The 11671-nt window shown below is 46.1% G+C and overlaps 1 pseudogene; it reads right to left on the reverse strand.

Moving 5' to 3' along the window:
- Positions 1-380: 380 nt before the first annotated feature.
- On the reverse strand, positions 381-9830 carry LOC117511429 (annotated as a pseudogene).
- Positions 9831-11671: the final 1841 nt, after the last annotated feature.

Raw genomic sequence — 11671 nt, forward strand, 5'->3', positions numbered from 1 at the left:
TTCAGCTCATCTTTGCCAGAAAGTCAGCGTTCCTTACGAGGAAAACCTGGCCTATTTTTTGCAATAAAGCCTGCTATTTTGCTGTTCTCACACACCCTTCTGTTTGAGCTTCCACGCTCAGTGTCTATATTTTTCCTAGTTCCACGTTAATTTTTGGGTAATCAGCAACCACCTGCAGCCAGTCTGTGGAGCTTCCACGCTCTGCTCCTGCCAGCTAAGTTTGCTGGTCATTTTGCTCTTGTGAGGTATCCACTCAAAAAGCACAGCCGGGAAGTGTCATCAGCATATCTGAACTTGAACAATCCTGAACTGAACTGTCAGCGTTTATGAGTGCCTTCTAATCACCTCTGTTTCCTCATCTCCTCAGCAACTCCACCTCATCAGCTCCGTGAGCGGCCACCTGGCACCGGTTCTCCTCCGTTCCTCTCCGGGCTTCCTACCCACACCAAATCCACCTGTCTGGTCCAGTCTGTGCTGTGGCTTTCCACCGCTGGAGGAGCCGTGTCTCCACTCTCCAGACCTCCTGGCACCATTGTATTATTCTGTTGCACATTCCGTTGTGAATACATCCTTATTTGCTCATTTCATCTCTCATTCTTGCTCCCTGCTTTTTGGATCCAGCAAATTTGCTTCAGTTCGTTCCAATCCAGAGACAAACCGTAACACAGACGGCCCTTTGTGATTTATCAGAAAAGTGATCTTGTGTGAAAATGGAACAGAAAGGATACAGCAATAATCATTTGTCACCAATGTTAAAATCATAAAAAAGCCAGATCATTCACTACAATCACATAATCTTCACGTCATGCTTGTTTTGAGACCCTGCCACTGTCTGGTAATGAACATGCATTTGTCAGCTGCTGACTGCGTGGTGTTCTCTGAGCAGTCAGGGGTTAAGCTGGAAATGGCTGGTGTGCTCACAGCAGGAAAGCGATGGCTGGGTCTGGGACTGCCTCCAAACAGATGTTAGTTTGTTTCAGGGCTGTGGTTAAATAGCTGCATGGTGTTCCAGCAGAGAGGAGAAAGGAGAAGATTAGTGCTCTGAGGAGTGCAGCTGCACAGACAGAAAGCAAGCAGGAGGAGGGAACGAGGAGAGACTGATGAAGGGAATGAAGAATGAAACGGAGGAGACTGATGAAGGGAGCGAAAAATGAAAAGGTTTGCAGGCTGAATGAATTCCAGTGTCTGTCCCCACAGAAATGAAAAAAAAAAAAAAAATCATCTTTTTGAAAATAGTAAATTTGTTTTGTTTGTACGACAGCATTTATAGAATCAGAATCAAATCTTTATTATACAAATGTACAATGAAATTACTGAAGACTTGCTTCTCTCAATATGTACAAAATCAAATTATAGAAAAAAATTGAAAATGACGTAGTAGAAATCAGAAATAGCAGCCATGACAAAAAAGCAGTCCTAAATGACAGCAACGAGGACCAGTGAGGCAAATAAGTATTTGATCCAGTCAATTTTGCAAGTTTTCCCCCAAAATTCAGAAAATGACATGGTATGATTTTAAAATAATTAATTTGCTTTTTATTATTGCATGAAATAAATATTTGATCACCTACCAACAAGTAAGACTTCTTTCTCTCATAGCCCTGTTAGTTTGTCTTTAACCCCCTACCACCCGCCTCATTTTGGCTTGTCAGTATCTCACAAATAAAAACTGAAATTTCCCATCGATGGGATATAAAGGCTTACTTAAGAAGTCCTCCTATTCTGCACACTTTACCTGTATTAATTGCACCTGTTTGAACTCGTTACCTGTATAAAAGACACCTGTCCACACACTCAATCAATCACACTCCAACCTGTTCACCATAGCAAAGACCAAAGAGCTGTCTAAGGACACCAGGGACAAAACTGTAGACCTGCACAAGTCTGGGATGGACTACAGGACAACAGGCAAGCAGCTTGGAGAGAAGACAACAACTGTTGGTGTAATTATTAAAAAATGGAAGAATGATGACTGTCAGTCTTCCTCGGTCTGGGGCTCCATGCAAGATCTTGCCTCGTGGGGTAAGGATGATTCTGAGAAAGTCCATAACTACACAGGAGGACCTGGCCAAATGCCCTGAAGAGAGTTGGAACCACAGTCAAAAAGATTACATTAGTAACACATGATGCTGTCTAAAATCCTTCAAGCAAGGTGCCCCTGCTCAACCCAGCACATGTCCAGGCCCATTCGAAGTTTGCCAGTAGCCATCTGGATGATCCAGAGGAGGCATGGGAGAAGGTCATGTGGTCAGATGAGACCAGAATAGAGCTTTTTGGTATGAACTGTACTTGCTGTGTTTGGAGAATGGGTACAACTGTGAAGCATCGGGGTGGAAACATCATTTTTGGGAGTGCTTTTCTGTGTGAAAACAAAATAATTGTCTTCATGTGACGCCATGTTTATTTGATATTGTGTTCATCTCTGTGGGAATGCACTGTGAAATGTCCATGCTTAATCCAGACACTGTTCATGCAGTTTGTGCAAAACGACTGACACATGTTTCTGTCTGACCCAGAGTGACACAGAGTCTGTTCTGATTGCGCCGAACTGCAGACTTGAGACAAAACATTTTTGTTGGAATTTGTTTCTCCACAGCCTGTTTCCAGATGAAGTCATTTTCAGATAGCTACCAGTATCAGTTTGGGTAAATGAGCTCATGAGAACTTGTGCAGGAACACCGTCCTGACGTGTACATAAGGGTGCACTCTAAGTGCTGATACACAGACGCTCAAACACTTGCTGTATGCTGTTCATTTGGTGTGACCAAAGCACTTTGTATAATAAACCTGTTAATTTTGACAGTCAACCTCCTGAATTTTCCTTCCACATATGGCCAGAGACCGCTTGGTCCAAAGTTTATGGTTTTACCTTGACACTGTGTTTGAGAATAACAATATGACAACTCTGGTAAAGAACTGCATAAACCTTGATACCAAATAGTTGTGAAAGATACTCAGCTGTATCCTGTTGCTGCTTAATTGAAGCCGCGCTCCCCCTGCAGCGCTTGACCTCGGAACACTCTGATGAACTATGAACAATTTCTAAACAACTACAGACATTATTTTCCCACAATCTAAGGCATTCTGTATGCGCTCCTGTTTGAACTGTGACTGTTTACTCCAGCGAGTTTTTGTGCGCTCTACTTACGCCTTTTTGTTTGATTGGGCCTTATCAAGGTTTGGGTAAGGTTTAATCAGTGCAGCCCTGTATGTATGTTGCCTTTCAGGGGTGGGTGGAAGATTTCCAGGTTGGGGGGGTTGTCCTAGGATATCCTGGGGGGGATATCTGGGGGAGAAGATGTACTGTTACACCAGCATCTCCAGTCGGTACCACGCGTGCATCGGGACCTGCATGCATGTCCTGTGGGTGGCGCGCCGCAGGACAGACACCACGTCATGTGGAACAGAGCTCACATTAAATAAATAAATGCCACTCATGGGATTCGAATTTGCAATTTACAGAAGTTTTGATTAAGAGATGGAAACTTTACCACTGCGCTACAATCACTGTCTTGTAACAGGAGCATAAAAAATGCCTATAATTAACAAGGAGATAAACATATTTAAAAAAAGAGAAATTAGATGATCGCCTGCTGCGTGTTCACATGAACTGACGGTCCTTTTCACCTGGGACAGCCTGTCAATGTGTGCACAGTGCAGCCCATCACAACAGTGCTATATGTTTTTATGCATTTCCATGTGAGGATAGCAAGCAGACACGTGTCACAGTGCACAGTTGTAAGGCCACATCCATCAAAACATGGTACATGTTCCCCAGCCGTTGACGTCCAGAACTAGAGATCTCAACAGCTGCTGCTCTCGGCGGCAATGCCCCCTGTTAGTTCAGCACACACACCAACGTGTCACTCTGTTTCTGTGTTATGTGATCTTTTTTTTAGGTATTTGTTATGTAATAGGGTGTGTAGTTATTGTAGTACTTATTAATATACCTGTCCTGGCTGTGGTCTTTCTGTTTTTAATGTGACATGTCATGTGCATTGAGCTATCATTTGCAGCAGTCAGTGAGTCTCTGGTCAGCAATCAGCTGGGAGGCTCGGTGTGCTGTGTGCGCACTGACGTGGCTGGCCAGTCCCCATCAATCAGCACGCAAGTGTGCTCCCCCCAGGCATGCCACATGTGTTGGGGGGGTGCGGCGAAGCACACGCATGGCACGTGTTGTGTGGGGGGGGGACAACATACACGTGATACACACGCACAGCACGTGTGTTGCTTTGCCATACGCCACACTCGTGGGGCACTTAGACAAATTTCACATCCAGCTTGAAAGTAATCATGTGCTCACAGTTTTTGTGCTGAGAGCAGGAATGGCTACACATTTTTTTAAGTCTGCAGCGAGCGATATTGGATGCTCGTGCGTGACACATTTGAATTTGGTTGACACCTGCCAAGAGAGGGATCGAATGGACTCTCACGCTCTGTCTTTTGGTCGCTGGTGTGTGCAAATAGTTGTAGCAACAGGTGTTAGAGACACCTCCGATTTTTCACAAGTGACATGCAGTTCCTGGAATAAAGTAACAATGACAGCGTCAACTGCATATTTTAAAAATGTTCTCTTCTCATGCCTGCTCTGACACTTCTTGGTGTACAAGCTAAAAAGCAAGGGGGACAAAACGCACCCTTGTGGTGAACCAGTTGATGACTCCACTTGCTTCGATAAGACAACATTAAATTTGACTCTGTGTGTCCACTCAGTTAAAAAGTCAAGAATCCAGCCAGCAAGATTATTACATAAATTAAATTGATCTAAAATTCTAATGGTTAAAATATGTGGTTGGATTGTATTAAAAGCAGAAGAGAAATCAACAAATAAAAGTCTAGCATGACATGCATTTCTCTCCAAGTGCTTAAAAAGCAGGTTAAGAAGAGTGAGTGTGGCATCCTCCACTCCTCTGTGAAGCCTATAAGAAATCTGCAGAGAATCCAATACACGGTCAGTGTTTTGCAGAATCTCTGACCGCACAAATTTTTCAAAAACCTTCATGAGAATCGACAATAAAGCTACTGTTGTTATGTGTGGGACACGGCTCGAGCAGCGGTCCAGTGTCTGACTGAACCCAGCGCTAAATAACCAGAAGCAGCTCCCAAAGAAACAATTTTATTTTCTAATCACCCATCGGTACTGTACAAGAAATACAAATTAAATAATACTGGTGGGGTGAAGAGGCTGCGCGCTCTCTCAGCGCCTCAACGGACCGGAGCCCGAACGTTCTGGACTCAGGTTTTCCGCCGACACCCCCCAGGTGGCCCTTCCCAGAACTGTACTCTGTGGAGGGGGAACAGAGGTGAGATTATTCGATACTATTACCAGAAAGCTATTAAAGGCACACTTATCAGCAACACGTTCAGTTCAGGTTTCAGAGTTAATTCAGATGAACAGCTGCTCACGGTTTGTGTAGGTTTATTATTCCGCACACCACAGCCGCGAGGAGCAAACAAGACAATTTCTTCAATGTTCAAATTTAGCTGTGCAAAAAACACCACATTATATTCACAAATAAGCCTTTAAAGATAATCACCTCTGACGTGCGCTGACAGCTTTTGCCTCTCACCCTAGTCCTCCCTCACAGACGTAACGTCAAACTCTGGAGCGGCCCTCAGCATCCCCAACGGTCGATACAAGGTCGTAACAAGGTTGTATTCTCCGGCAAACAGCCCTCATCACTGCTGGCTTAAATGCAACTCCTCATTTCTTCATTGACGCCAGCTGAGAGTCCTTAGTCTGCACGTGAATGTCACAGGTGTTGCAGATCATCCTGATAAAGAGCCGCACGAGGATGTAACAGGTGCAACCAATCATCACAGAGGTGAGAGACTCTTCTGCAGCACAATTTTCCCAGAGGTCAATCCCAGACCACCTAGGAAGGAAAACAAACACAAACCCAACAAAACAGTGTCCAGCCAAGCCCCCCAACACACAACAACTGTTCTAAATTGCTGAGGGACGTAGGGCGGCTCGATTTTGGAACAGGAACAACCACAGCATTTTTCCAGACACTAGGGACATGTTGTAACAGTAAAGACTGATTGAAGATGTAACGGAACACTGAATTTGGCTCCTTAGCACAGTGTTTAAGTACGCATCCACATATATTGCCTGGTCCATAACTCTTATTGGTCTTAACATGCCAAAATTCTCTCTCAATTTCATTTTGATTGATGTTAAAGTGCTTATGGTCTTTCAGTGGGTGGTGTAGTTCCTGAATTTCTTTACCAAAATAAAATACATTAAAACTCTTGTAAAAACAGTTAAGAGAATTATCAAATTCTAAATATGAATTAAAATCATGTAAAATGCTAGAAGTACTAGTTTTCAGAGTGTGGGGGGCCCATAATTTTTTCCATCCAAGACCATGCTGAACCCAGATACTTTGCAGCCATTTTTTTCTCCAAGATGGATTTGTATTCTTGTTTAGCTTTAAAATTTCAATTTTAAGCTCTTTGGTGGCTGCAGATATGACTGATGTTGTAACCCACGGCTTATTATTTGGATGAGATGTCAGGTCTTTCACACAGTTGTATGTAAAAGTTTGGGCACCCCTGATAATCTCCATAATTTTCCTTTATAAATCATTGGTTGTTTGGATCAGCAATTTCAGTTACGAGGTCTGTTAGAAAACTATCCGACCTTTTTATTTTTTTTAAAAACTATATGGATTTGAATCATGTGTGCTTGCATCAGCCAAGCTTGAACCTTCGTGCGCATGTGTGAGTTTTTTCACGCCTGTCGGTTGCGTCATTCACCTGTGGCAGGCTTTGAGTGAGCACTGGTCCAGCCCCCTCGTCGGATTTTCATTGTCAGGAAAATGGCTGAGCGATTGGAGCAGCGCTGAATCAAATTTTTTCCAGAAACTGTGAGAGACAGCCAGGTGGAAACCATTCGGAAGATTCGGATGGCTTTCGGTGAAGATACTCTGGGCGTCACACAGATTAAGGATCATTACAACCGGATTAAAGATGGCCCACAGCGGCGCAGGGCGCGCTGCGCTCCGAGTGCCCATCGACAGGCTGAAACGACCAGATCATTTCCAAAGTAAAGGCTGTGTTGATCCGGGACGTCGTCTGACTACCAGAGAAATTGTGGAAGAGGTGTACATCAGCACTTTTGCGGCACATTCCACTGTTACAGGAGATTTTGTAATGAAAGACGCGTGGAGGAATTCGCGCGTCGGAACGGAGCCGCTCATGGCACACAACAAAAAGCACCTCCGTGTTGGAAGTCTCACAGGACAAGTTGTGACATGCCCAGCTGTTACACAATTTCTCGGATACTCACTTGACTGAAAAGCCACCGAAAGCCGTATGAATCTTCCGAATGGTTTCCCACACGGACATGCTTTTTGTTGTGCACCATGAGCGGCTGCGTCCCGATGCGCGAATTCCTCCGCACATCTTTCATTACAAAATCTCCTGTAACAGTGGAATGTGCTGCAAAAGTGCTGATGTCCAACTCTTCTGTTATGTGTCGGATGCGGGCGGAGAACCGACCCAGCGTTTGACAGGACCCAGCATAAAAGAAGCAGAGCACGGTTCAAAGGAAAACCAATTTTAATTAACATAGTGTATTTAGTGAAAATAACCCAAAGTCCATGGTCTGGTGAGGTGACAAAACGGCGCGCTCCCAGCAGCGCAAAAGGTCCGGAGCTACAGCCATTCTGGACCCAAGGACCCCGCTGACACCCCCCCAGGTGGCCGCGACAAACCGAGTCTGTGAAAGAAGAAACCGTAAAGTGAGTCCAACACTCTCCACACTGAGAGACAATTCAAAGGTGCACACAATCAGCAAAACACTTCCTGGCCTAAATATAAAATCAGCTTCTCTCCCTGCAGGCACGGAACAACTCAGTTCAAAACTCCACTGCAGTAGAAGCCAATTTAGACAATTAGCATAGCATAACAGCTCCATATAACAAGGTGTGAGGGACACCAAATTTACTGACTTTACTTCATGAAAGTGATAAAAACCAAAATACCTCAGGAAGTGTGCTGAAGAGCGTGAGACTTCACCCAATCCTCTTTCACAGACCGTGGCGTCAAACCTGGAGCAGTCTCTACGTCCATAGTGGTGAGATTGTTCTCCCAACGTCGATCTCACCCATCTGGTCACAAAGTCGAGTCTCTGGCAAATACACACTGTGTATTCCAGGTTTAAATGCAACATGCCCTGATCAAGACAGATGCACCACAGCTGTGAGTCCTGAACAACTGCACGTGATAACAAGCCTCAGGTGATCAGGGTGAGGTCCTCAAACTCAGCCCCACGTCAGCCACTCAGTCCTGAACGCATACCAGCTGGTGGGAGAAACAGAAAACAAAAACAAAGCCAGCCAAACACCCCAGCCCACAACAGTACCCCACCCTCACGGGAAGCCTCCCGGCGACCACACGAACCTGGGCCAGAAAAAACACCCCCCTCCAGGGACCATAGCTGGAATGTTGGCCGGGAGCAAAAAACACCTCCTGCAGCTTTAGTTTCAGCTCCGTGTGCTGACAATCCAGCTGGGAAAGGCCTGTTTCTAGGAGCTGAGCGTTACTGCACTCTGAAGACAGCTCCGTCGTCAGCTGCTCAACCTACAACGTTAATCTCTTTATGTGGTCATTGACCATCTCAATGTTGAGCTTCTCCTCCTCTAGATTTTTCCTCCAGCTGGATGATACGAGCTTCCAGCTGCCTCTTCTCCTCTGCCAAAAGGGAACTCTGTGTTGAGACTATAAATCTCATCTTGGAGCTCATCCTTTCACTCCCCGAGCCTGTCTACAGTAGACAGCTCCTCCTGGGTGTGTAGCATGTCTCCCTCCATGGCTTTAAGCTTCTTATCACTGTCTTTAGCATCATTAACTGCTTCATACCCGGACATTCGCAGCTCTTCCAGTCCTCTTATCTGGTCTTTCATTCGGGCCTGCAGTTTCTTCAGCTGCTATAAGACATTATCGCGATTTTCAATAGCATCTTCAAGATGGCCTTCAAGCCCTCCCGGATCCAGCTCCCATTTCTTCTTGGCAGCGTGGGCCTGGAAACATTGCCTACGTTCATCCTCCAGCTGAATCTTCATCTAATCCAGTTACTGCTCCATGGCACACTTGGACCTCTCCAAACTATGAACTCTCTTTCCAAAGTCATCCATCTCAGTCTTGAACACTTTATTAAACCGGTCAAGTTCACCTTTCAGGTCTGTAAGAGTCTTCAACTCTCTTGCCAGGGTCAATACTTTTGTCTCCCTCTCCCTGGCCTCCACTTCGGCACGATCATGCTCCTCTACATATTGAGTAGCAATGCATTTCTCTTTGGCCCGCATCTGGTCAAACTTCTTTTGCTTCCTATCCAGATTGGAGATGATCTGCCGAAGGTGGTCCTGGTCCACCATGAGGTCATCCAACTCCTGCTGCAAACGGATTTCTGTCTTATCCAGTTTGTCCATAGGCTGAACTTTTCTACCCCAGCTGCCGCTGAACACTGTCCAAACTCCCATTGGACTCATTTGAGGCCCTCTTCAGCCCCCTCTACTGACAAGGCGTTCTATCCTGCCTTTGTCTTCCTTTCAGCCAGCTGAGTCTAGAGAGTAGAAACTTGCTTCTCCACAGTCTTCTTGCTCTCTTCCTCTTTTTTCAGCATCTCCCGTAAAATATGCCCCTCATCCTCCATCTGCCCTAGGCGGATGGAGAAGGAAGGTGTCTAATGGGCTTCCTCTTGGAGCAGCTCCTGAATGTCCTGCAGCTGACACTCTAGTGCAGAGATATCTTTTGTCCAATTTGATGGTCTCGCCTTCTGCTTCATTTAGCAGACCTGTTAGAGTCTCCACCTCTGACTGCATCTTTGCATTCGTTTCTGTCAACTCTTACTTCTGTCATTCACTTCGCTCAGATTTGGCCAGGAGTTCTTGAACCTGTGCATTCAGCCTTCTTCCGACCATGTTCAGAGTCTGCCCAGTCACAAAACAAAAAGAAAAACCCCAACAACCCCCCCAGAGGACACCACAACCAACCCCAGGGGTGCAAACTGGGAGGAAGGAAAAAAAAAGAAAAACACAAACAACCATTCCGACCCCCCCCCCCGGACGACATGTAGGAACCAACACCCCCCAGAGGACATCTCCGCCAGCTCCAGGAGTAATAACCACAGCCGAGGTCCCTCTGAGATCCAAAGTCATTTATGGGGGTTTTCAGCGCCACCCAGAGGACTGTCCATCAAACCCCAGGAGACACCCCCATGACTAAAAACAGACCCAGCCCCGGCCGTCTACGGCTAGAAGGTCCCACAGTCATTTCCCCCCCAGAGGACATCACAGTCACACCCTGAGGGCGGAAACTGGGGGAAAACAAACAAAATAACAAAAACCCCAAGCCCCCCAGTGGACACACACAAACAACCCCGGGGGCAAATAAAACAAACGGGAACCCTGTTGCCCCCCCCAGCACCCCGAAAGACCCCGGAACACCACCAGAGCCACTCATCAGTCCACGTTTTGGCAAACGGCACAAAACTACCAAGCCGGGGGAAAAAACAGGAAAAAACCAACCCAGTCCCACCCCAAGCGCAGTGGAAAACAGGAAGTATGTCCGGTGTCACTACACTGACCATACCAACCTCCTACCAGGAGGGGTGGAACAACCGAAATGGCGAACGGCACAGATCGGCCCACCGCTCCGACTGAGGTATGTTCCCACTGCACTACACCTTGGTTACGCCGATGGCAAATGGTCAAAGGCTCACCGAGGCTGGAGTGGAACCGGGAATTAAACTAAACCTAACTAACGCCCCTGAAACCCCCCCCCAAAACGCCCCGGAGGACGTACATAATCAAACCCTGGGAGGTGAAACCAAAAAAAAAAAAGAAAAGAAAAACTAACAGACAATAAACATAAAGGTACCTGAGTCCAAGCTGTGCTCCAGACAGCCTGCATGTCCACTCCACCAGACCACTGACAGTGCTTTAACCCACACAAAGACAACAAACTAACACCTGATACAAAAACACCCCATACTAAATAAAAGAAACAGATAATAGACCAACAAAAAACTAACAATTGGTCTACATCGTCAAGTGTAAAGAATGGAAAGAAAAATGTATTTTCCATCCTTTAGACCTAGACGGTAATGTGGCTCTGTCACCAACAGAGGGAGCCAAAGTGCCAAATAAGGGAGTCCCCGTGGTGACCGAGTAAAAACTAATACACACTGCTTTACGTGACAGCAGATTTTGACATGCAACTTAATGTGATAAATAAATACCTCCGGAGGTAATACAACAGGTGTTGGAGCCACCTGCACGGGAGGAGACTGGGCTACAGCTGTAACAGCGGGATGCAACGCGACCCAAGCTGTAAACTCCGCCATGCACGCGACAATGCGCACAACCCGGGCGGAGAGCACCCGCAACTGATCCCGGATTAACTCCAACATCTGCTGCAGCCTTCCCGGCAAAAATACCGTCTCTCCCAAAGCTGGTCCATTTTTAAATGGTCAGAGACTACTGTTATGTGTCGGACACGGGCGGAGAACCGACCCAGCGTTTGACAGGACCCAGCATAAAAGAAGCAGAGCACGGTTCAAAGGAAAACCAATTTTAATTAACATAGTGTCTTCTTCTTTGTCTTTCGGCTGTTCCCGTTAGGGGTCGCCACAGCAGATCAATTGTTTCCATCTCACCCTGTC

Source organism: Thalassophryne amazonica, chromosome 6, assembly GCF_902500255.1.
Source record: "Thalassophryne amazonica chromosome 6, fThaAma1.1, whole genome shotgun sequence".
NCBI classification, from domain to species: Eukaryota; Metazoa; Chordata; class Actinopteri; order Batrachoidiformes; family Batrachoididae; genus Thalassophryne; species Thalassophryne amazonica.